At 34.6% G+C, this 27,787-nt stretch overlaps 1 protein-coding gene across 1 annotated transcript in view; it reads right to left on the bottom strand.

Moving 5' to 3' along the window:
• The window catches only part of THSD7A (thrombospondin type 1 domain containing 7A), a 352,776-nt gene that overhangs the window by 112,705 nt on the left and 212,284 nt on the right, over window positions 1–27,787 (bottom strand). The window lies entirely within an intron of this gene.

Below are 27,787 nucleotides of genomic sequence, written 5' to 3'. Positions count from 1 at the left end.
AAATGAAGTTTTATAATAGTGGCTGCCTAATAGGAACATTTGGGGGTAATAATATCATCTAGTTTATAAGATACTTTGATGAATGTTAGGAGGACTATTTAAACATGAATCAATAAAATGCAATTGCTTTCTGAAGGAAACACACATTTACATCAATGCACACGTAATATAATTTGACCCAAAATCTAAAAGTAAGTATAAGTATACGCGTACATTAATGGGAAACATGCTCTTATTAGGAGAGTACATTTTTTCTAAAATTGAAAGCTAACTAGATTCAACTAAATACAAGTTTCTCATGTAAATATGGTGCTAATATTCAGTTGGTGTGTGTTGCTTTCCACGCATAAAGACACACTGGTTTTTAAAGACAAACCAATTGGTCAAGACACCTGTTCAGATTGGTCTCAGCCTTGTGCTTTGGTTAGTGAATATTTTATTAAATATTATTTTGAATAAAACGCGTGGGTATAATCAACAATTTATAAATCTTGTTTTCTTAATTCTTAGTGTTCTAATTATAATTTCAAACAAAAACAAACAAAAAACAACAAATAATAAAAAAACATGCAATTTAACTCCAGAGTCTTAAACTTTTTCCCAATCTAAATCTACTTATGACTGCAATTCAAGGTAAGATGACCTAACATTTTTTTCGTGTTTCTTTTCTGTTTAAAAATCTGTAATAGTTTCACAGTGATTATATCCTGGATGAAGGGAAAGGATAAACACTTTTGAGCATCGATTATGTGCAAAGCAAATGATCGTTATGGCGATTCAGGAGGTAAATATTTTTAAATTGCATGTTACAGCATTTGAGGAAAAACAAAATAACAACAACAACAACAACAAAACAAAGCTGTTTCCCTTTGCCCCAAGTCAACTACTTAGTGGCAGAAGCAGGATTTCCAGCTCACCCTCCTATTCCAAAGCTCATGTTCTTTCCATCATAACGTGACAAATTTCAGGAACAAGCATCTGATAAGCATTTGATTAAAAATGGTAAAATTATGTGAGATATGGATAATGTATTACAGAATCGTACACCTGAAATCTATGTAACTTTACTAACAATTATAACCCCAATAAACTTTAATTTAAAAAATGGTAAAATAAATGAGCTCTTTTAAAAAACTAAATCTATATACTAGAGCATTTTCCAAAATACACTTTTTCTTTCAGAGTGTCATCTACCCTTAAAATTGACCAATTCTATTACAATCTGGAAATCATCAATAGTCTAACTAGGAAATGGAATTACAGTACAGACACAAATTTTCATGAATGGATGTTTAATTTTTTCAGGGATTAATTCTTCTATGCTGTATAATTGTTTCTGACATTTCAGTAATGCTTTTATGAGCAACTTGACCTGTGATGCATTTCTCTTTTCAAGATTGTAGCTTGATAATTTGACAGAAACACTACATTCAGGATGAAAGTTAAATGAGCAAAACAAAACGACCACAATAACTGGCTTATACAGCAATGCTTTTTCAGATGAAATTTTATCTGATTTATAATTTCACCTTTAGATTTATTTTTAATACTCTACATGTACATGCTATTTTACACGGTCCTTTCATAATCTGTGTTTCAAAATACATGCAATAACTAGGTAAGTAAACTTTAGGGAGGCATTGGCCCTATATGCTTATGAGGATAAATGTTAAACACACTAACTGTAAGCAAATGAAGAAAGAAGGGAAATAAACAGCACTTACACAGGTAAACTCTTTTGCTAAAAATCTGCTTGAATACTAAAGAAACCATGATCATGTTCTCTTACAAACCCACAGCACTTTTATAGCCCAGTTCTATAGTACCTGCTAAACAGTATGAATGAAGACAATATAAAATCAATTCGAAAACTTTCTACTATAAAATTATATCTTCTAGCATTGTGTGCCAAGATAATGCTCTCTAGAAGCCAGGAAAAAAATCAAAACCACTATTGAACTAGAGAAATCTTAAAAAGTGCTTGGCTTAGGTGTACATCTGAAAAATGGAATAGAGACTGCCTAATTGATCAGAGAGAAGACGCAAGCGGAATGAGTCCTATAGTTAATGTGTTAAGACTTTTGAAGTCTTTACCCTGAGGGTAGGAATAATAAGATACTCTGCTTGGATTTGGATGGACTTGCAAAGCCAGGGGCGGGAAATGGATGAGACAAAACACACAGAATCAAAATAATAGGGGACGTGGAGAGTTATGATTTTAGGCTATGTTACTGGAAAGTCAATGCACAGACTAACAATAGAGACACAAACAGGAGAATCTTGTCAGCTATTCTTCTAAGGTCATATATTTTTCAAGTGATAAATTCCACAATGAGTCAGAAGTATAAAGAAACACTATGTTTATATCTGAATACCATGTTTCCGATTTCCAGTCTAAAGGACATAACATAAAATCACCACCTGGAACTAATAACTGCTAACATTTACGGGCATGGCGATGTGCTAGGCACTGAGTGTTTTACAGGTTTCAACTGATGTAATTCTCCAGTAATCCTATGAGGTTGACATGGTTATTACACTCATACTCAAGAGAAGAAAACTAAAGTATGGATGTTGATTAATATGCCTAAGGTTACACTGTGAGTCTTTCTTACTATTGGGAGTGAACTGATTGATTTATCTACCCTTGGGATTCTCCAGTAGGACTCTGTTTTGTTAATGTAATCAGAGAAGTATACAGAAAATGTGGGAAAAATCTAGTTGAAGGAGTGGGAAATGAGGCCCAGAGAAAAAACTTGCCCAAGGTCACACCGCTAGTTAATGACAGAGTTGGGTTTTCATTCAGTGACCATATGGAGGTGGGGCTTAAGGATGCAGCATTTATTTTCTCATGTATGAGGTCATTACAGAGATTACAGGTATGGCCTCACAGCATTATGCTCAATTTTCTGATGCACCAAGAAAATACACATAAATTACATTCCTCCTAAGGGCCACGTACCTGTGCTATGTAAACTGCTTATACTAATCTTGAGAAACAAGAAATATAATCTCATTTTTACAAGTGAGAAAACTGTACAGATCAAATATAAAAGCAGCAAACCTCACTCCAGTATGCATGGGGTTATAAACATACAATGAGATTTTTCTTGAAAACAAAACCAAACCACTGAAGAAATTCAGCCAATCAGGAGTAAAACCAAAGTCAACCATTGGGAGTGGGAAAGATACAATGTTATTGGCCTGATAACAATGATTGAATCTACATAAATTAAAAAGAAAACTGAAGTTAACAATTGTGAAACTCATTCCAGAAGACAACATAGATGCCATGAATCCAGAAATGAAACTATCCAACATAAATCAAATGAAGTAATTTTATTGGATATATATCTGCTGAGATAGGCAAGATGTTTTGGTATACCTCCTAAATTTAAAAAGTAATGGTATTGAGAATAATTTACCTCACTGTATTTCATCAGGAGACATTAGAAATAAGGTAGTTCCTGAGGAAGCAGTTCAAACAAAGCCAGTCTTCAATCCAACATTGTTTCAAAGACAGCATGGAAAACACGGATCGTCCTTTTGGTAAGCACCTTTTGTAGTGCAATACACTATCGCTAATCTTTAATACTTAATAGCATGTTCCTTTCAGAAAACATTTTTCTTAAGGATAATTGTGCAGGTAAACTATTATCTTCATTGCACATATGAGGTAACTAGTCAGAGGTGCAGAGATGCAGATATGGTTCAGAACTCCTGACTGCTAAACTGAACTGTGGCCATTGCATTCTCCTTCGGTTCAGTGGGCAGTTAAATGGATTGGATAGGACTATCACTGCTTAGGAAAAGTCTTGAATTTAGGACCCTTTAGAGGATGACAAAATTCAATTATGTTTACAAAGACAGTAGAACTGAGTCTTGTCAACACCAGAGGATTAAACACCTTTGATAAAAGGAAATAATAATTAAAATTCTGTACCTCATTTCATCAGTTGTCCCAATACCTCTCTCTAAAAGTCCTTACAAATAAATGGTCCCTAAATCCAAACATCCATTTCTAATAGTTAATGTAAGACTTGAACTTCCTTTTTCCTTTTCAACTTAAAGTAGCAATGATTTGAAAATTTAAAATAATAACTCAGCTACAACTTACATTTCCAAAAACTGACATTACATTGTAAAGGAACAGTTTAATTCAAAAGATTTGAGAAGAAGAGTTAAAGAAAAGATGGCAAAGTAGTTCTCACAATTAAATTGGGAATAAAAGCTCTGTCACAGATAGAAACGTCAAAATTAAAAGCAGGTATTTTGAACATACTTTTAAGGCCAATAATTAAACACACTAGAGGATTTATATAATAAAAAGACTCTAGATGGATTCAGGCAGAATCATCCTTTCCATTAGAGTGAAAAATAGGAATTCATATAACATTACTGTGTTTAGTGAATAGGGTTATGGAAAATTTCACATGGTTAAAAGTGAAGTAAGGATTGAAGATAATTAGGAAATGAAGCATGCTCCCTGAATGCCATTTGTGACGTTATCACATTACTGAGACATGCATTACAGCTTGAAATTTATATGTCTGTGGGGCTCGTTATCGAGTTTCTTCTTCTGGTAGTGACTTGGCGTGATAAGAATCAGGAGTTATGGGATGGAGAGTCTAAGAGTGCTTTTCAAAGAGTACCTGTTTTTAAAAGTACTTCTTAAATAAAATTTTACATGAACAATACAGACATAAGAGGTCCTGGAGCGATGGCACATTTACTGAAATGGGACTAAAGCAGAGGTATCAGCATATACTATCAATTTAACTCACTAAGGGACACCACAAAATACAAATGTTTCGATGCTTTTATTTTTTTCAGTTTTCCTATTAAGTATTTTCTTAGCAAAGAGCATGCCTTTTACTATGAATTATAAGGACTCTACTTGATTTATATGGTTATTATTGTATTTGGTTCATTTTTCTCCTGATTGTTTCATTACTGATTTGGCCATTTTCTAGGTTCCGGCTTCCACTCTTGTTCTTCTCCACCCAGCAGCCTGAACAACCCTTGTCAAACATAATTCAGATCACATTCCTCTGCTGAAATCTTCCAGTGTTTTCCCATTAATGTCGAATCATTTCCTGAGTCCGAAAGGTCCTGTGATGATCTGGTTCTCGGCCACCTCTGCTCTTTCTCTCCCGCTTGATTCTGTTCCAGCCACATTGTCCTTTATGATACTACTGGGACACTGTAAGCATCTCCTGCCTTGGTTCTTCTTTCTGCTTATGACACTTCCCTCGAACACTGGCTTTATTTGCTCCCTCACGTCAAGTCTCAGGATAACTTTCTTCTAACAGAGGTCTTGTCTGGCCATTTGGTTATTTGGTCAAAAGTACTCTTCTCCCCACTCACAGCTCTCTATCATCACACCTTTATTTGTTTTGTTTTCAGGTATTTTTTTTTTTTTACCATTGTTACATACATTAAAGATGCATTGTATCTTTTTGTGTGTTTATGTTCTGTCGTTTCCAGCTAGAATACAAGTTCTACCAAGTCAGGCATATTATCTGTTCACCTCTCACTGCTGTATTCCTAATGATTAAACAAGTACCAGGCACATAGTTCAAGGGTATTAAACATTTCTAAGTAAATAAATGAATGTTACCTAAAGACTTTAGGCAGTCATAATAAGGAACACTTATAATTCAACAACAAAAAGACAACCCAATTAAAAAAATGGGCAAAGGATTGAGTAGATGTTTTTCCAAAGAAAATATATAAGTAGCCAACGAGCACATGAAAAGATGCTCAAGAGCATTAGCCATTATGGAAATCCCTATCAAAACCACAGTGAGATACCATTTCACACCCAAGAAGGTAGTGATAAAAGAAAAAACAAAAACAAAACAGGTGTTGTTGAGGATGTAGATAAATTGAAACTCTCATGCATTACTGGTGGGAATGCAAAATTGTGTTGTCCCTTTGGAAAACAGTTTGGCACTCCTGAAAAAATAAACTAGAACTATCATATGACCCAGCAGTTCCACTCCTTGGTATATACTCAAGAGAACTGAAAATATAGATCCACACAAAAACTTACACAAATTTTCACAGCAGCGCAATTCACAATAGTCAGATGGAAACATCCCAAAATGTCCATCAACAGATAAAATGGATAAACAAAATATGAGATATGGCATATTACTCAGACATTAAAAAGTAATGAAGCACTGATAAATGCTATAATGTGGATAAACCTTGAAAGCATTATACTAAGTGAAAGAGGCCAGACACCAAATGTCATATGATTCCATTCATAGATATATCCAGAATAGGTACATCCATAGAGACAGAAGGAAGACTGGTAGTTGCCATGGCTGGATGGTCAATGCAACAAGAAGTGACTGCTTAATGGGTACGTATTCTTTTGGTGTGATGAAAATGTTTTAGAGCTAGATAGAAGTGGTAGTTACATGTTGTGAATGTATTAAATACCACTGAACTTTATACTTTAAATGGTTACTTTCATGTTATGTGAATTTCACCTCCATTAAACCATTATGTGTGTATCATAGTCTACAAGGCCCTCAGCATCTGGTTCCTGCTATATTTCCACTATCTCTACCCCATCTACTGCCCCTGTGCATGTGTACACACACAGGCACACACCGACGTGCACATGCACACACACTCACACACCCAGTCAGGCATACATGTGCACACGTACACACTCAGCTTTGGACACCCTGCCTCCTTCCTAGTCCTCAAACCAGCCAGGTGTGTTCCATCTCAGCATCTTTACACTTGCTCTTCCTCCATCTGGCACACAATTCCCACCATTGCATTCAGGGCTTATTCCCTCTTTCTTTCTGGTTCTGCTTAAACGTTCCACCTCAGTGAGGTCCTCCTTGACCACCCAAAATAAAATAATACACTTTCCTATATCTCTCACCCTGTATGTTTTTCTCTATAGTCTTATCATCTGACTCATTATATTTTACTCATTTTCTTGTTTATTGTCTGTTTCCCCACTAGAATGTGAGGTCCATAAAGGCAGGGACATTACTTTAATCCTGTTATATCCCTTATATATAAAACAATGCCGTGCACAGAGCAGGCAATCGATTAATATTTATGGAGTAAATGCATATAATTTATGTATAGTTCCAAAACAAGTAAGCATAAAATGCTTATGAACATATTTACATGTGGTAAAACCACTTGAGATGGCAAAAACATAATGATAAACAAAAAATTCACTTAGAAAGTAACTCTGGAAAGTGGTTGAGTAGGACCCAGGGGGATGAGGTCATGAGGGTCCAGGGAACTTCCATTCTATTAGCAAAGTTCTATTTAAATTGGATAGTGTTTTAGTGAGTGCTTACTTTATCTTTATGCTTTATGACACGTAACATTGCATGTAATCTTTCATATACATAAAATATTTCACAAGAATTTTAAACAGGTTAACAGTATAATTATTTGGGTAACATTTAAAAAATACTAAACATACTTAAATAAATTACTTGTTTTCTCCGCTTAAGACTATTAGTTTGTCTTCCAGAAGACCACAGGGGTATTTGGTTAAGACTGAATGAATGGCGGCTCTAAAACTAAGGATCCCCAACATTCACTGACAGTGACTTGTTACTCCATTCCTAACTGCTCAGGAAGGATGTGTTCATCCAGTCCTGAAAATATCACCAACTGCTTCATATTTATACACATTTAAAACTGTTTCTTTTGCTTTGAATGGTAAAATAAGTGATAAATGAATTTATAAACACACTATCTATAGAGAAAAATGTATACATGTAAATAATCAGGATTCACAATTAGAAAGACCTTTAGAAAATATTACAAGTCATGCCTTCAACTGAAAATGAAAAAACGCTGTTATGATTTTAGTTTCTGTTCTAATAATAAAAATGTTTTAAGTTAAAATTTATTGGGGTGACAATGGTTAGTAAAATTACATAGGTTTCAAGCGCACAATCTGTAATACATCAGCTACATATCACATTGTGTGTTCACCACCAGAGTCAGTTCTCCTTCCATCACCATATATTTGTTCCCATTTACCCTCAGTTCCCACCTCCCTCCTCCCTTACCCTCTGGTAACCTCAGCCTTATTGGCTTCACAACATCACAATTAGTTGCTGGGTGTGCAATATTTTAACTTAATAGTCACAACTCCAACAAGATTAGCATTGAACAATCATAGGAGATGAGGATGGCAAATTGATCCTATTTTTCCACCTGTTATTTATTTGATATATCTCTGGTTGACCTCTGACAATTTTCAACTTGATTTCAAACTATGCAATCTACCTTTTAGCTGAAACAAGAAAATTCCTCTCTGACCCTGTAAATGTTCAAGACAGACAATTTAATAATCTAGAGTGCCATAAATCAGAACAAGTAGCAACAATCAAATAATGATGTATCTACTTAATACGAATAATTCACTTATCATCTACTAATCATAAAAACAACTCATTGCCATTTCATTTAGAGCTGCTTTCATTACCAGATACTGAGTTATCGTCACAGAAAATTAAAGCTTCAGAGATTTTGTCCATTATTTTTAGAGATGAATAATCTGAGCTTGTGAAAGGAGAAACGACTTGTCCAATGCTTTACAGTAAGTGACAGAATTAGGATTAGAATTCAGGTTCTTTATTCATATTTTAGTAGTCTTTTCAGTACACCTCTGGCAATGAGTTGTATACATATCTTGGTTGTATTATTCAAGGATATAATCTCACAAATTGTTTTGGCTGAGTTGGGACTTCATCACTGGGACTGGCCAAATCCCATTAAAAGCCTGTAGCTAAACTATTATCTGTGTCTATGAGTTTCTGTTTCTCATTTGTTTGTCTTGCTATTTTGTTGTTTTTGGCATATATATATATAGTTTAGTGGTTGCCAGAGGGTAAGGGGGGTGGGGGGTGGGGGGTGGGAGATGAGGGTAAGGGGGATCGAATATATGGTGATGGAAGAACTGACTCTGGGTGATGAACACACAATGGGATTTATAGATGATGTAATACAGAATTGTACACTTGAAATCTATGTAATTTTACTAACAATTGTCACCCCAATAAATTTAATAAAAAAATAAAAAAAGCCTGTCGCGATATTTCAAGTGGCAGTACCAATCCTGATTTAGAGTATACTATGAGGGAGCAAGTAATGGATAAGTTGTTTAAAGTATATAAATACGAGACCTTTTGGTTGTGGTCATTTTTTAAAAGTTATTTTTTAACTCCCTTTCCTAAATTGGAGATTTCTAAGAGGTACTATTTGTATGCATTTTTATTTTAAGCTGTATTCTAGCTACAATGAAGTATAATACCTAATTAGTAATTTAATGAACTTACTGGAAATAAATTCAAACCCAATGTCAAGGTAATGACACTTTTAAAATACATACATCCATAAAATACACTCATAAAATCAGAAACTTAAAACTAGTTCATTTACCCATTTCTAGAAATCAGAAAGTCAGAATGCAAGATAAGATTGTTGATTAAACTTAGCTAATGTCCCTGTACTCTAGAAATGACACTGTAAGAATTGATTCATGACTCCAGAAGACCCAACACTGATTTGTTAGCTCTTCCAGAGAAGAAATTATGAGAGTGTACTTTGCAGATATAATATAGCCGCCCACCCCCACCTGCTTATAAAATGAGGCTTCCACAGGACAGTCGACCTTCCCTGTGTGTAAAGATGACCTTGATTGTCTAGGTGCAAGGGCCAATGTCTGGGCGTAGGATGAAATGCTGTAAATAATATTTGGTTATACATTTTTAATTATCCGCAAAACTCTTTTCCTTTTTTTCTTAAGAAGAAGTAGGCTATTTACTGACAATATAAATCTCCATAAAAGAACAATTTATTCTTTATAGGAGTGACAAACAAGCTGAATTTAAATTTCATTTTTGAAAGACTGACTATTAATTTTTAATTGAAAAGCAGGATATATTTAAGTAATTCCTTAGGCGACACCATGTGTGTTTAATAATGAGCTTGAATTGGGGATATAGTTCCAATTGTTCTGTCATCTCATTAGCAGTTTGATAAGAGGAGGATATGCACATCTTTATATTGCTGTCATCTATCAGAATTATAGTCATTATATGAGGCAAAGGGATAAAAAAGAGAAAGCAGTGGTATTTTTTCCCAACCAAACAATTATTTTTAGATGTAAAATGTATTGCCATCTGTTTGTTACATTCATAGAGCCAACAGTTTAAGCAAAAGAAGGTAGAAGTACTTCCATATAATTAAAAAAAAATCAGAACACTATTTCAAAACCAACTGTCTACTGAGATAGAAAAAAAAAGTTTTCCCTCCTGAAACACAGCTATGTCATTAAAAATAGATGCATTGAGAACAATAAAGTCAGGCTACATAGTAAAAAATAAGTCCAATTCAGGGAAGAGAAACAGAAGAAAATCCCAACATATAAAATTTTGGTGTGAGCTTTTGATTACCACTTTACCTCAAGTCCTTTTTAGGGCCTTCTATTGATCTGAGCTGTCAGAAGACAACTACATGGTTTTAAACACAACTTCATAAATGTCTTATATAGAAAACACGTTTTAAAGGTGCATACAATGAGATACAAAGAAGAGAATTTTGTAGTAGGTTTACTTTCTGATACTTTATGAAAAGTGACAGACATATCATCTCTATATGGGAATCACTTCCCATCTAGAGTCAGGTGTTCTTCAGGGAAATTCAATATTTATAGCTGAAGAGCCAACAGACTGCTCAGATTTATAAATCTTTGTAGGCCACCCCCGTGCAGGACACTGGGCAAAGAGCTGTAAGAGGTAACAGATGGATAAGACAGGCACACTGCTATGGAGGCGGCATGGAGATATGAAAAGGAAACCTGGCTCCATCTTGACCTTTTCAACTATTTCCTCTTCCCTCCTCCTTAAAGTAACTACTCTTCTGATGTTCAAATCAGTCTTTTAGTTTTGTCTGGTTTTGAAATGCCTAGGATAAGTTTTTATCATTCTTTACATATTTGTAGTACATCTGTGCACACATTTCTTCTTGGAATATACTTAGAAATTGGGTTCCTAAGTCACTGGTGATGAGTTTGTTCATTTTTGCTAGATAATGGCAAACTGTCATTTTTTCCAGCGGTATTTAGAATTCCCTTGCTCTATATCCTCACTAACTCTTGGTATTGTCTCACTTTTACATTTTAGCCATTCTGGTGACTGTTTAGTGGTATATAAAGCTGGTTTTCAGTGGCATTTCCCAGTTACTAATTAGCATATGTTTTAGCATATTTATTGGTTTAGGGTGTCTCTTGAAAAATATCTGTTCAAGTCTTCTATTTTTTCTACTGTAATGACTGTGTTTTTCTTATTTATATATTTATTTATCTTACTGAATTGTAGCAGCTCTTTATACATTCTGAATACAAAACCTTCGTCAGCAAATATGTTCTCTCATTTTTTTCCCTTGCCTTTCCATGGTCATGATAATGTTTCATGATAATAGAAACTACTGACTTTAATTTAACTTATGAATCCTTTCCCTCCTGTGCTATTAAAGAAAACTTTATGCGAGTTCATAAATTTGATCTCCTGTATGATCTTCTGGATTAGAAGATCTTTATTGTTTGGTCTTTTATATTTTGATATACAATCCAGCTGGAATTGGTTTTATGTACTGTTCGAGAGAAGACCAAACTTCTTTTTTAAATTGATATTCCATTGACCTAGTATCATTTATTGAAAATTTTTTCTCTATGCTTTGCATTGTCATATTTATCTTACATTTTGTCCATAAGTCTGTGGTTCTGTTTCTGGACTGTGGATTCTCACAATTGTCCTAACTGTGTATCTTGCCTCAAAAGCACTATGTATATTTATTTAGATTAATAAAAAGTTTTACTCTTTGATACAACATAGTCTTCCATATTTATGTTTTCAGAGTGTATTAATTTTCTTGGCCCTTTGAATTTCCAGATACATTTTAGAAGTAGCTCTATTTTCTGCCAAAGAGTGACTGAACAAGTAAACAGATTATAATTTCTATTATAATCTTACAGTTGGATATGTTTAATATCAACATTTGATAATTAACTAATAAATGACTGAAATAATAGGAGGGATGAAAGTATGTATCCTTTTCTGTTGTTTATGTCAGAGGGAAAGCTTTAATATTTCACTATTAAATATGATGCATGTTTTAGTATTTTTTCATATACTTATGAAGTTAAAGAAGTTTCCTTTTATTCCTAGATTGCTACAGGACTTTTTTTTAAAATAACGAATGGAGGTTAAAATTTATCAAATATCTTTCCTGAATCTATTGAGACAATCGCTTTCCTTTTATTGTGTTAATTAGTTAGATTAATTAGAATAAACTTTAATTTTTGATTGATAAATTGACCTCACACTCTTGGAAAAAGACATAACTGTTTAGCATTTATGACCCTTTTTATATATAATTGGATATTGTTTGCTAACTTTTATTTAAGGTTTTGCATCTAATTTTAATATCTAATTTTGAAAAACGTCTGAAAATGTTCTTCATTTTTGATTTTCTCAAAAATTTTCATAAGATTGGCATTGTATGTTTGCTTAATATTTTGGCAGTATTTGCTGGTGAAGCCATCTGGGTCTATAGTTTTCTTTGTAGGAAAAATCTTTATTTTGGATTCTGTTTTGATGAATTGTATTTCTCTGGGAATTTATTCTTTTCATCTAAGCTTTAAAATGTTAACAGCATGAAGGATACTCGTATTCTTTTACTAAATGTTGATGTCTTTAGGATCTCTAATGATGTCTCCCTTTTCACCCTTAAACTGATAGTATGTGTTATTATTTTTTCTTCTTCATTTGTCTCATATGGATTTTTAAATGTTATTAGTCTTTGAAAAAATACATTAGTATTTATCATATTCAGTATATGATTTCTTTTCTACTTCACGAATTTATTGCTCTTTATTTTTTTTCCTTCCTATTATTTTATTTGCATTTATATTTCTATTCTATTTTTTTAAGTGCATGTGAGGAATACTTTGTTCATTGATTTTTAAAAAGTATTCCTTAATTTCTAATATATGTGTCTTTAAAATTATATATTTCTCTCCACACATGGCTTTAGCTACATCTCACTAGTTTTGAGATATATATATATATATATATACAGTATTAACATTATAATCAGTTTAATATATATTGTACATTCCATTTTGATTTTTCCCTTTGATTCATGCATTACTTGCAAAATTATTTCTTCATTTCCACACATATGAAGAATTTATATATTTTATATTTACTGCTAGCTTAATACACTACAATTAGAAAACATTCTGGAAGATTTGAACCCTTTTAAATATATAGAGCCTTTTATGTGCTATAATATTTAAAGATTTCAAATTTATTGATAAGACTACTCTGTGATTGTTGGATGTAGTGTTCTTTTAATTCAAATTTGTTAATTTTGATTTTCAAATCTTTGTTATTCTTATTGGTTTTTGTGTAATTGTTCTATTGGTTATTGATAGTGGTCTATTAAAATCTCACATAATGTTTATGTACTTGCATCTTGCAATCCTGGACAACTTAATCCAATTTTCATGATTGGAATGATTTGAAGTTGGGTTTCAGATTCTTTGTGCATTTGTCTGTTTTCTTAATTTTTTTACTTTTTATTTCTCCTAGGATAGAACTTGTTGAGGTCTTACACCAAAAAGACGGATGAATTTATTAAGGCTGCCTTGTTTGGCAGGTTCTGAATTATAATTCTTGTCTCCATAGCGCTTATGAAGCTATTGAAAGCTCTGCTAATCTTCTCAGCCTCCCAGTCACCTCTTCTGGAGATGCAGATATACATAGAGCGACAACTGTTCAAATACCAAACTTATATTTTTGTTATTATTCTCTCATATCTTTGACCTGTAATTTTTTACTGCCTTGTTAGCACTTCAGGGCTTTCAAACATTTCTATAAACATATTTTTCCAGTCTTTCTAATAGTTCTTAGAAGTATAGTCTTAATTATTACCTTTCCATTACCAGTAGAGGAAGTGCTGCTAGCTATGACTTTATTGAGCTGCTTAACCTAGGTCTCAGTTCACTCTTCTATGAAACAGAAATATATTACTACCGTTAAAATTTTCTAGTGATACTTTGCATATAGTAGTAACTGAGACAAGAATTTTATTTGACTCCATACTTTCTTTGCCTAGAGATATCGTCTAGTGGAATGGCTTTATATCTATCTATCTATCTATCTATCTATCTATCTATCTATCTATCTATCTATCTATCTATCTATCTATATTTCTATCTATCTATCTATCTATCTATCTATCTATCTATCTATCTATCTATCTATCTATCTATATTTCTATCTATCTATCTATCTATCTATCTATCTATCTATCTATCTATCTGTCTGTTATACATTTGACAAGCCCTACTTTGTTTCCTGACATGTCTTTTGAAGTTTTATTCCATATTCATCATTTGTTGGTTGCTTTCAATGTCCTTATGCCACCAATATCTCACATGTAAAACTAATTCATCTAAACAAACTTTTCTTCTCAAAGTCATTTGCTCCTGTGAATTTAGATAAATCTGCTTATATCAACTTTTTTTTAAAGTTACTCAGACTCAAAATCTTGAATCAAACTCAAAAAGTTTGAATCAACTTTTTACTCAAATTGATTCAGTCGCAAAGATCTGATTAGTCCTTAAAAATGTCACTCACAAATAGTCTTTTAGTTCCATTGCATGAATCTTGTTGTGAAACGTAGTCCCATATCTTTGGACTACTTTAAATGTCTCCTAATTCTTCTTTCTACTTTCAGATGCTCTTACATTCCTTCTGTCCTGCTTTCCTGTCAGGGTAATACAGTAGTCTCCACAGAGCATTTGTTAGCATTATCCTTTTCCCCCAAAGCCTTCAAGTAAATCTGGTACATTCAAGAATAAATCCCAAGCCATTAGGTGGCATACAAGACCTTCTACAATCTTAAATTACTAACTCTCCCTTCAAATTATCTCCAAACTACTTTCAGATGAAATGTCTGCTTTGTACATATCGATATATTCAGTTCTCCAGGATGCATGTGCACCTCTTCTTGTCTTTATTCAAGTTGTCTTTCCTCCCTTAGGACCCTTTCTTCTCTCAATTTACTGGATCCACACCATAAAATGCTGAGTCTGAATCAATCACTTCTGTCAAATCTTTCTGACCACTAGAGCTGGGAACAATCCTTAACTTCTTTTGAAAATCTGTAACATCTATGGAGATGCAGTATGGTACTTTGAGAGACTGCAGGCATTAGAGACAAAGGAAGCTGAATTTTAAACTCTTTTCCAGCTGCACAATCTTATGTAAGTTACTAGTTTCTTGTCTGTAAAGTGGAGTTAATATTATACTAACTCTTTTGGAGGGCTGCTACAAAAATTAGATATAATATATATAATAGCTGAAGACAGTAAAAAGAGCCTAGTACATAATACTTGTTAAAATAAATGGTGGATATGACTTATTTAAAATTAATCGTGTAATTTTTATTGTCAATTATCTTTTGTGGATACATTCTATATATGCCACAAGGATATAAAGTCCTTTAGAATAAGAACCATGATATACCTTTGCATACTGTGTAAATGATAAGTACTTGAAAATGTTTGTTGATTGAATAACATATTTATTAGGTTGGTGCAAAAGTCATTGCAGCTTAAAAGGTTAAAAAATGCAAAAACTGCAATTACTTTTGCACCAACCTAATACATATGAATACGTAACATTTTTAGGAATAGACTTGCTGAATATTATTTTAGGTTGATAAAAGAGATTACAATTGTAAAATAAAAATCTTAAAGTTTTGATATAATCTGACTAGAACCTGAACATCCCAGCTTTTATTTATGTAGGTAGTCACAGAAAGGTCTATAAAATCAGTGAACACAAGCGTATTGATTGTACTCAACGACGGAATCCTTCTGTTGAATAATCCAATCGAATGTCATTTTGGCAGGAGAGAAAAAGTGAGTTTGATGACAGGCAAAGGTCTCAGGGGTGGGGAGGGAGAATCGATTTTAGTCATGGAAACAAGAGGGATCAATATGCAGACCACCAATACACTGAGTGGCTTATAGGAAATCAGAATGCTGACTGTGCTATTAAAAAAACACAACCCACAAATATTGTTCTTCAAAATGTAGTCATTTAAATTTTCTGTATCTTCAGAGAATTTTCAAAACATCACCAATCAACCTGATTTAAGAAACATAGCGATAATTATTAACATACTAAACATTCAGACTTTTCATACATCTGAAAACACACACACACACACACACACACACACACACACACGTGTAGAATGCAGTCCTCAACCTCAGCTATCCCATTAGTAGTACTACTTTCTGATTACAAAATACCACGATACATCACCTTCCATTCTTTTAGACCTTTAAAGGAGTTAAATATGCCAACTATATGTAGCCTTATATTTTCAAAGAACTTTACATATAACCACTATTTTTAAAAGATTTATTTGCTAACTGGCTAAATGTGATTACTGAGATAGAACTCTCTAGAGACACTGGGGTCACTGAGATAGGGTCACATGCTTAAAAGGAGCTTTCATAGTACAATGCTTCCACTGTATGACTTTCCATTCAAATGACTGATTGGGGTGGTGGCAGGAAAAGAGAACTGCCACATAGCAGGAATAGGCAGTCACTACCTTCTGATTGGTTGACTTCAACAATTTATAAGGCAGATGTGTGGAAATGGAAATTGAATACATTAATTAATTCATATGTTACCTTGTTCCCCAAAAAATGTTTTAACGTGGTTTGTAACACCTAGCCATTAGCTGTGGTTGGAGTTCTATTTCGAAATGATCTGATTATACCACTTCCCTAGCAGAAGACTTTTAATTCCAATAGAAACGAACACAGTCTCTTTAACTTGGCTTCTTTCATGACTTGGTATCACCTAGACGACTCATCTCCTCCAACTTTCCAAAAAAATTCTGCAGTAAAATGCCCAAATATTTGCTCCCCTAGCTTCTCTAGTTCTTTCACACCTCTGTGCTTTTGCATAGCTGTGCTTTTAGTCTAAAACATACTGACCTTAAGAATTTTTATTTATCCTTTGAGTTAACATATGTCATTTCCTTTCTAAAGCCTTCAGTGACCTCCTGGGTTGAGAGCAAACTCTACCCACTCTGTCCCTTAGCACTCTGAACATATCTCTAGTTTAGAAATTATTGCACTGTTAAAATGATTTGATTACACAGTTTCCCATCTCCAATCAGATGTTGGGTACTTGTTGGGCAGAAACTTTCATTATTAATATGAATATCGCCAGCATATGCTACGTTGCCTGAACCAGAGCAGGCACAATAAATGTTGTGGAAAGAATGAGTGAATGAGTCTAGGTAGCAGACTCTTGGAAATCTAACCAACGTTCAAACCAATTCTAAATGTTGTTCATGAGATCAGAACTTCTCTAGAGGGTTCTAGCTCTTGCATGGAATGTAGCCATCTACTGGGTTGTATATCTTAGAAAAGCCCAGACTAAATATTCCAGAGGCTCTTATTTAAAAATCCTAATATAGCTCCAAATCAAAGTTGACAAAAATGTCAGGCAGATATTTTGTGACATCATGGCATTTCTTCAGGATCCCAGTAAGGATTTCCAGCAATTGAATGTTGTAACGTTAAAAAGGTAGAAGACAATAGGAAGTAAAAAATAATCTTTTAACAATAGTGACAAAAAATTAGACACCTTATGGCACGTTAGACACTCTACCATTTCTGTTGGCCTACTTCTTCTTCGGTAAGGACATGATGTTTTCTGAATCTAACATCAAATGCTCTGCAGAGACAAAGCAAGTCCCTCTTACTTCAAACATATTCTCACCTGCATTCTTTCTACTGAGAAATCGTCTGTAGAAATTGACTTACTTGTAAAAGTTACATTAGACTCTTCATTAGTATAATTGAGGGGTTTTGCAAATGTCACAGATTTTTTTTTTTTTAAATGGAGAGTGAATAATTGCTTATAGGTGACTTTTGGATACATCTGAAAATATAAGCTCAGGCAGCCACTCACTCAACGCAGGAGCTTTCTAAATAAAATTTTCTGTATCAGACCTCTTTTGGGGTAAAAATAATGAGGAGACTTCAGTGGTTGAAATAATGGCTTTGGGTAATAATTAAAAAATGGCTTCAGGTGAGGACAGATCCAATGACTCAAATGATACCAACTAACACCTCCAACTCTCCTCTTGCCTTTTATATTCTCAACTTTATGCAGTGACCCTGGACAGAGCCAGCATCTCTTTTAGTTGTTTCTGCACAGGTTCTTGGATGTATTCTCTTTTGTTAGCCCAAATTGGGTCCTATGCTCATTGTTAAAGCAATTGTTATGACCAAGTAGAGGGGATACAGCCTTTGCTGGGAAGTGGGATCAATCCCAGCAAGCCTTGTGCATAGGTTTGGGGAAAGGATACATTTCTCAAAGAAAAATCATAGGCACAGTTAATGAGAGAAGAAAATGAATGAATGGTGAGGAGGCAAGCAACACATAACACATATCTTTTAAAATTTTAATTAAGCTAGCAATTTCGTTTGATTAAAGATTTATATTTTTAAAATGAAGATCAAAGATTTAAAAATTTTACTAGTTAATTTACTTAAATTCTCTACCTACCTATTAGCCAAACTGAAAGCCAAGAAAAATGTACTGTATTAATCTTGTGGCTTTGTATACTATATTTCCTGTTTCAACAATAGGTGTCCGTCCTAAGATATAAGAAATCTCAGATTGAGAATCATAGCTAAATAGCATTTCCTCTTATTTCCTAATGTGGATTCTTGGTGAGTTTTGGGGGAAGATATATTTTTTCAAGCTCCCATTTAATGTAGTGCTCAGTATCAGCAGTCTTGAAGTACAAAGATTACTATAGATTTCTTTTCTCATTATATTTAATTGCCATTTCACAACAACATTCCCCAATCTTACATAAATCAAGTTGAGTCCAATTTCTCGCCATAGTCAGTGACTTATCTTTCTAAGGAAAGAAACAAAACTATAATTTCCTGATGTGACACATTCAGTGCAATTGTTAGGTCATACAAATAGAAAATGTACACTCGTACTTTAAAATTAATAGCAGTATGTAAACAATAGTTAATTTTCATAGATTTGGTCAAAAAATAACCTTAGTTCTCTTCAGAAGACATTACTAGGTCAATACTAATTTGAATCAATAATGTGTCAAGTAGAGAAAGACATGTCAATTCAGAAATCTGTTTCACTTGGTTAACAGGTGAAGGGATTGTTGTATTATGAAATTTTAATATTATACATTTATTTTATGTGTCAATAGAACAGGAAGCAGGTGCCTACTTCTTTAAGGCCATACATATACATACACTCTTTAAAAATAAGCATATTTATGAAAGCGTAATTTAATAAGTGTGTTATAAAAAAAGAAAGACTATAATTCATTTGATCAGTATGAGTAAGTAGTAAAATTCTTATCCTTAGCCAAACAAACAAACAAAAGGGAATGTTCTTTGTGCTCAGTTAACTTTTTCAGTATTGAACTCAGAAGAACGACACTAACAGCAAATACTAAATAGTACTCATGGGTCAGGCATAATTCTTAGCACTAAACATATATTAACTCATTTACATGCCACAACAATATTATGTATAAGTAATTGTACTATCCTTATTCACAGATGAGGAAACTTAATCACACAGGATTTAAACAACTTGCCAAAGAAAGTGGCAAAGTTAGCATTTAAATCTGTACTCTGTGTGCTTCAATGACTGTGTTTCAGAAAATTGAATCTCAACAAAAAATAGTCTAATGGCAAAATGCTGTGAGTGAAATTCTTCAGATTACAGGTTTTTATGCACATTCTGTTTATTTCTTTTTTCTCTTTATGCAAGTTCAGTAGCTCTTTTACTTTGGTGTACTGGGACTTGAGAGTAATTGAATTTGAAGGCATTTTGAGATGGTAATAGAGTGTGCAATTTGTGTCATGCTTTATCTGACATCTGGTAGGCAAAATTTGAATTTTCAGTGAGTGCAATAACAAAAGTTTATTTAAGGAGAAATTGAGAGTCATTTTCTGAGAAGATGTGATGTTTAGGGATAAAAGAAAGCAAGAATTTAGTGATGAATCAGAGGTTTATTGACAATCTGTTATGTGAGCACAGTGCTAGGAAATAAGCATACAAACATAAGCAAGTCATGATCCCTATTCCCTAGCAACTAACAGCATAGAGGAGAGAATGGGTAATAGTAAAGTATAAACAACCAAATCCTGGAAAATGTACAATGGTATAATAGAGGATAGGAAAAGCACTTGGTAAAGTGGGCAAGATGGGATCAGGGGAGACCTGTGATTCCTAATGGCTTTGAACTTTACTCAAAACACAACAGGAAGCCAGCGAGAAATTTTAAGCAGCTAAATGACATTATGATCTCGAGAGGATTTGTGGTGGAAGACCTGTAAACCCAGAATAAGGAAAACCAGATCCTGGGATACTGAAATCTCTATTAACTGCCTTGGTTCTTCCCAATTAGTTTAATTCTTTTAAACTAGCAAGCCCCCACCCCTCTTTTATTGTGGCAATCTTCATGTAAGCCCCATCGCCATCTCTATCCTGAATTACTGTAATAGCCTCTTCACTTTCCTAATACTTTGAAGTTCAGTCTCATGAAAGCAACATCAGTCATTTTTTAAAAACCTAAGTCAGTTCTGGTCACTCAACTACTCAGACCCTCTAATAGTTTATATTGTACGATGTATTTTCCTTTTCCCCTCAAAAAAAATCTATGATTAAAGAATAGCACTAAATCATTATTTTGAAGCGCACGGGAGAGATATAACAAATTGCCCTATGGGAGGGGAAGACAAAACAGCTCCTCTGACAATAAGAGCTCAAAGTAAATCAATGTTAAAAACAGAAAAAAAAAGAAAGGAAGCCACACCCCCATTGCTATACCGAAGAAGTCTCATCTATACCAGGGGTGCCAAAAAAATGTATACTAGTGAACACTTTGGTTGACGTTGCTCAAACACTAGTTTCCCGTAATCAGAAGTGTCTGGACGCTGATGGTAACCACTTTGAGCACCTCTTGTAATTGCAGAAGTCAAACGTGACTTGTAGTCATCTTTTGTTATCAGTATATATTGAATATTACAATTTTAATAGTTTTTTTTTCCTTTCTTAAATGTGTATACATGTTTTTTGGCACCCTCTGTAATTGAACCGGATGAAGATTATGAGATAGTGAATTTTAAGGCTGATGATATAATTACATGAGAATTTTGGTGGCCTTGGGATGGGAGGGGATATATTTTGCATGTGGGAAGAGTGAAAACAATTGTGACTAGAGAGTGAAACTGCAGTAAACTAAATTATTTGCCATAATTCTTTGTAATGTCTCTTATTAAGAGGTAGAGTCTATTTTTCTACCCGTATGAGTTATCACTGTGATTTGTTTTGACCAACAGAATGTGGCAGAAGTGACATTGTGTGAGTTCAAGTGGCCTGTCAACTTCTGTTTTTGTCCTGTGAAAGCAGTGCCCTAAAAACACCATGTAAGAAAGTTGGTCTGCTTAATGAAGGATGAGAGTCCATGTGGAGAACTGCCAATACACTTCAGCAGAGAGTCAGCACTAACGGCAAAATATGAGAGGGAGGCCATCTTGGACCTTCCTGTCAATAACCAAACCTTCACAAGTGAGCCCAGGTGAAACCTGAATAGGAACTTTCCAGAATCATGAGAAATCCTAATTGGTTTTGGTTTCAGTCAGTGAGTTCTGAGGTGGTTTGTTACCCAGTAATAGTTAAATGGCACATGGCCTGGAAGGTAGGAAAGAAATCAAAGGAATGCAGAATTAATGAGGTCATGGGAAGACAAAGTCTGACAGAGAAGCTAAGAGATGAGCAGAGTCAAAGCAGCAAACGAGGATCAGGAGATGCATCTGTTAGGTTTTAATAATCAAGTTCCTGCCTAATTTGACTGAAAGGTGTGCTTTCTATCTATACTGGCTTTTACTGACCCAGCTGTGAGAAAACTAGCTCCCCTGGATTGTGTTAAGGCATTTGACCACTCATGATGAAGTGCAAAGCTATTTTCTCTTATATTTGCCACCTGAAGCGGTAGCTTACATTGAGTGGGAACTTTATAACATTTGCTCATTAAGTGGTAAGTAAACTACTGTTTACTTAACTTTCATCTGAGGTTTCTGTTCAAACCACACTATTTAAAAAAAGATCTCTTTATATACTCTTTGCTAAGATATCACTATGCAAAAGAACAATGGCTCACTGCTGATGATTTTTGTACAAACCAAAAATATGATTTTTGTTAGTAATATATAAAAATATATTATCACACACACACACACACACACACACACACACACACACACACACACACAGCAGACAGATCAGGGTATCTAATGCCAGATTTTTGAAGGCCAAATAAAATTGTGAATACTACAAACAAACAATGAAGAATAACTTATTGCCTTAAATTAAAAACAAAAAAAATCATTTTCACAACGAATTCAAAAGAGAATCTCAACCCAATTATAGGAAACAAACTCCTACCAAAAGCGTTAGATGATCCTAATTGTAAAGTAAGAGACCTTAGACTTAAGCATAATATCCAACCTAATTATATTCCAAACACATTAAATGGTGTAGCATTCTACAGGAAGGAAACTTTGTTGATTTATTGCTTAAATTATGGAAAAACAATTCAGTTATAGGACGTATTTTTGCATTTAAACAATCAGCTTTTCCATATAATGGCTGTGTAATTGGTGTTAAGAAGCAGATTCCAGTTCCAGAGAGAGATCATGGTTTTGAAATTGCATTCTCTTCTGGCTCTATAGACTTTTGAATTGACATTCTCTGTTTTGCTTCTTTGTTCCCTCTTCTCTTACTGGTTTCTCCTGGGAGCACATCTTTAATCAACTCTGTGTATCCTAATCCTTGACCTGGCCTATGCTTCTGGAGACCTTACAAACATTCTTTGTCAAAACATCAGTCTCAACTATAAATTTTGTAATTTCTCTCTTTCTGTTTCTGGTGCTTTGCTCCTTATTCTCTCTCTAATCCTTATCGCACATACCTCTGTTCCGTGTCCCCACTGTTACTCTTTAATAAACATATATTTGGACAATTTAATTCAGTGTTTATACAATTTATAAATTAGATACAAATTTTACTACAAGGCTTAAAACAAAAGAGACCGGTACTTTGCCCCATCTGTCCTCACACTGAGTCCTGTCTCAAGAGTTAAAAATTTTCAATATTTTTAGGTGTTTATTCCTGTATTTACCTCAAGATATCAAAATATGTATCCTTATATTACTCTTAATACTGAATGTATGGGAAATAAGAAGTATGACGTGAACTACTTGGGAAAGAAATAGTATTCAAGTCTTCCTTTCCTTCTATCATATGTGGATACATACAATTCACTCCTGAAGGAAGAAACTAGGGGTAGAAATTTCAGAAAGACTAAGCAGTTGCATGACAAGCCAGCGCTCTGAATAGTAAAGTCATCTTCCTCCGTCTTTCATAGTTTTTTCGGTACTTCTGATGATATGCACAAATGGTTCCAAAAAGAGGCAGAAAAACTTAAAGGCTTGCCTCAGTACTTAGCTTCATACCTTGTTAATCACAGGTCTTCTTCAGTGTTACCCAAACCCAGCCAATTTGCTTTGGTGCTAAGAGTCTTGGGGTAACAGAGTTGGGTCTTCGGTTCCACCAAAACCACCCTTTTGTCATTGTAGTACAGTGGTTCACAAACTTCACCGCACATCAGAACCATTGAGTTTTCTGGGACTTGCCTCCATAGGTTGTAATTCACTGGCTCTGTAGATAAAGACTTAGGAATCTGATTTTTACATCCCTTAAGGAAATTCTGATACTAGGGAATCTAGGACACTCTTTGCAAAAACAGATCTAGCATCTCACAGGGTAAATTGAAAAAAAAAATATTTGCATATAATGAATACACACACTTAAGTCCACATATCTTATACCTATATATGACTTATAAACATCTAATATGATTGGTATAGTCTATATATACAAGAATTGGTTGGCAGACATTGTTAATAATCCAATAGTTTTTAGACATGTGGCATGACACAATAGTGTGTTATAATCAGGTTTTAGGTGTATGTAAAACAATAGTTGTTCATGACATGTAAAGCAGGTCAGTTACTTTAAACAAATAAGTTAGAGTGATTCAAGCTTATCTGTATAATAATGGCATTCCCATTGCATTTTGATATACTTTACCCAATGGAAGGGGAAGGAGGTCAGCTAGAGCCATGGTGCTTCAATAATGACATAATTCACTCTGAGGACACAGACTGGTCACTGCTCTGACTACTGCACCTCTAGAGCAGGGGTGTCCAAACTTTTTTCAACGTTTTTCACCAAGGGCCATATGCGGTAAAATACACAAACAGCCGGGCCACTCATTTGAGGTGAAGTACGTATTGCCTTACCTGGTTTATTTAAGTAAACTAAATATATTTTTGGAATTTGCTGTGGGCCAATTAAAAATGGATCGCGGGCCGCAGTTGGCCCGTTGGCCGCAGTTTAGACACCCCTGCTCTAGGAGTTGTGTAACGATGAATTGCTGTTTCGATTTACTTCCATAGAAATATTTTTTTGTTTGTTTCATAAAACGTGGTGTCAAGTATGAATATGAATCATGTATGTCAATGTCACTGATTGTGTTAACTTTTACGTATGTGGAGAGAAATAAGGAAGGTAGCGTAGAAGGTGCAGGCATTTTGAAACTGCTGAGGTTCACGGCTTTACAAAGCAATATCCGAAACAGAATAAGACAACCGTGGTTTTGTCAATACTCTGATACCTGAAATAGGTAATGAAATATGGATGGCATTATTTTATTTTTCAACAGAGGAGAGAAAAATACTAAAAAAACAATATTTGGTTTACAGTCCCCTTAAGTAATCGATAACACAATAGATTCCCCCCCCACCCCCCACTATCAGCCTAATAGCCTTGCTTTGTTCTGTCTCTAACCAACTAATCTGAGAAACAAAATATTCTTGCCCCACCAGATTTATACCTTTAAATGAAACACCGGCAAATTTTGCAAAATCTGAAATAGGGCAGATATGGAGCTTTCTCATAGATTCATCAATATCTAGCATGCCCCCTACCCTCAAACATTACCACCAGACCTTTGGAGTAGGTCTTATTTTTGTGCTGAGAGACCTAAAATTGAACTGCTGATGATCTTTACATTATGAGCACTATTTTTTTATTACACTTGAGATGTTTCTCTCTGGAGAGTCAAATTGTCCTCTGAGTTCTCTTTCACCTGAGTACCTGCATTCTCTGAGTGCTCAGAGAAGTTACACTTCTCTGCCAGTGAATCTGCCCAGGACTCCTGGGAGTTCTCCCAACCCTTCCCCAGTCCTGCTCCTTGGCAGACAGTTGAAAAACTGAAAGCAGCAGCAGCAGCAGCAGCAGCTAATCCTAATGATCTCTGGAAGCCCAGACAAATCATATTTCAGGGAAAAAGGTTTTGAGACTTTACATGTTTTGAGGTCATTAACAAACTTGTAAAATTGGTGAGGAATGTGGAGAGAAAATACGTTATTTTATTATTTGCTACATTCACAGACTCTAATTTTTCATTTCCCTAGTTGAGCTTTAACTTAATTATAAAACAAAATCTATAGCCGCAGCCCAGCCTAGAGGTAGAGGCTGCACAACTAATCAACTGGAATTCCCTGGGTTCGATTTAATTACAAAACAACATTTGGTGCAGCTGCTGAACACTTACCAGGTAACCACAAGATAATAGTACTGGAGTAGTATTTACAGATCTCCAGCTTTCGCTCTGATTCCATCAGCACAATCATGCTTTGATTATATATAAATTTGAGCAGCCTCTAGGACTTACAATAATAGAGACTTTCCTGGAGTTTATACACCCCTGTAGTTGAATCTAGTCAAAATATTGACTTGCACTACAACTAATTACTGTCAGGAAGTAAAATTCAATGATGAAAGAGGTGTTCTGACAAAGGACAATAATAACAAATTGAATATCAATAGAATACATGTTACCATTCTTAATTCACTTTGTGAGCTAGACGAAGTGAAAACAGCTTATGTATACTGAAAGTTATCAGTTTGCTTCTAGGTTATAGCATACATTACTTTTCAATGACTAGACATGTCTAGCTCATTCTTCTGTTCTTCAGTGTTCCACAAGGCAATTTAGGAGGTGAATATTTGTGTTACAAAACATTTTTTACCAGACAAAATTAGAATTAACCACTGACATATTTAAAATTGCCAGTTCCTCTAGTATATTTAAAATATACTCAATTTGCAATAAATGAGATCTGATTTTTTATTTGATAATATTTAGGCAGAAGTCCCATGCACAATTAACTTTTCATCTTAGGATATTTTTTTTTTTTTTAATTTTACCTCACCCAAATACACCTTTTATAATACCTGGGATCCCAGTTCCTTCCTAGGTCTATAGGAAAATTATTTGAATTGAGCAAAAAAGTCAAGAAGCACTATCAGTGAGGGAGTTACCAATGATGCTAAAATAAATATGATCCCTTACTGTTTTTAAAGCAACTCAGAAGATAATACAAAGAGTGCCATCTAATCCAAATTAGGATCGGAAGTGGGTATATAAGTACAACAGAATGTTTATTTTGCTCTCTTTTTCCTAGATGTCAACCCCCCTTTATTCTTTCTCTTTAGAACAGAACTGGCTAAAAGCTAAAGAGAGGATGTATCATAGTTAATTATGTCTACAGAGGGAAAGAACAGCAGAATACATGAAATTCATTGTAAAATACTTGGAGAATAGTCCCCTCTTCACCTTGCCACCTCGGTGCTGTTTCGGGTTTTACCTAGTGGCGTCCCCGCAGGACTGCCTTGGAAGCCTGAACAAAGACAACACTGCACGTCTCAAAGTTGAAAGGCTAATTTCTCAGTACTGAGAGTGTCTGTCAGTCTCTTACCCCAGAGAGTATCTTTCTCTACTGAACAGTGACTGAGTCACCAGAGGAAACAATTCTGCTGGCTGGGAGAAAATACGATGGAAGGAGTGATGACAGTTACCAGATGTTCTCGTGCCCCTGAGAGGGCACCAGAATGTTTCCACAGATGCTGTAAACAGCACAAACTGACAAACCAGTGGACCCTGGGGCTTGATGCTCATGCTGCTCTGATGTGCAGAGTCATAGAATTCGAGAGTAGGAAGGAATTTTAGCAATGATCTTAGCCAGAGGTTTTAAACTATGTGTGCAGAAGGTCTGCGTTACGTAAGTGTGACTCAGGGATGGCTGAAGAGTCAAAGGATTTCCTCAAAACAGTAGCAGCTCTCTTGGAAAGAATGTAACAATCTTATGTCAGGGATAACAATAAGACACGATATTGTATCAAACAAAAGTCAGTTGTCAAAGTCCAATGTGTATAATGCCTGTGGTTCAGGAAAAGAACCCTGTGGAAAATTACCATCCCAGTGGCTCTATGACATTTCTAGAGGGGTGGCCCCTAAGAGCTCAGAAGTTTGATTCAGGAACTCTGGGCTCTGATACACCTTGTGGATTGGGAATCAGGAAATTAAATTATATCACTAAGACACAGTATCAGGGCAAAAAATAAAGGCTTCTCAAGGCAAGTCAACCAATCCTTACAACCCTTCTCATTTTCTTTGGAAAAAAAATAAATACCACTTAGAAAAATGTTACCTTTCC

This window comes from Rhinolophus sinicus, chromosome 4 (assembly GCF_057876585.1).
Source record: "Rhinolophus sinicus isolate RSI-liver-muscle chromosome 4, RSI-T2T, whole genome shotgun sequence".
NCBI classification, from domain to species: domain Eukaryota; kingdom Metazoa; phylum Chordata; class Mammalia; order Chiroptera; family Rhinolophidae; genus Rhinolophus; species Rhinolophus sinicus.
Note: the sequence above shows the minus strand (reverse complement) of the source record. Positions and strands in the feature narration are given on the sequence as shown.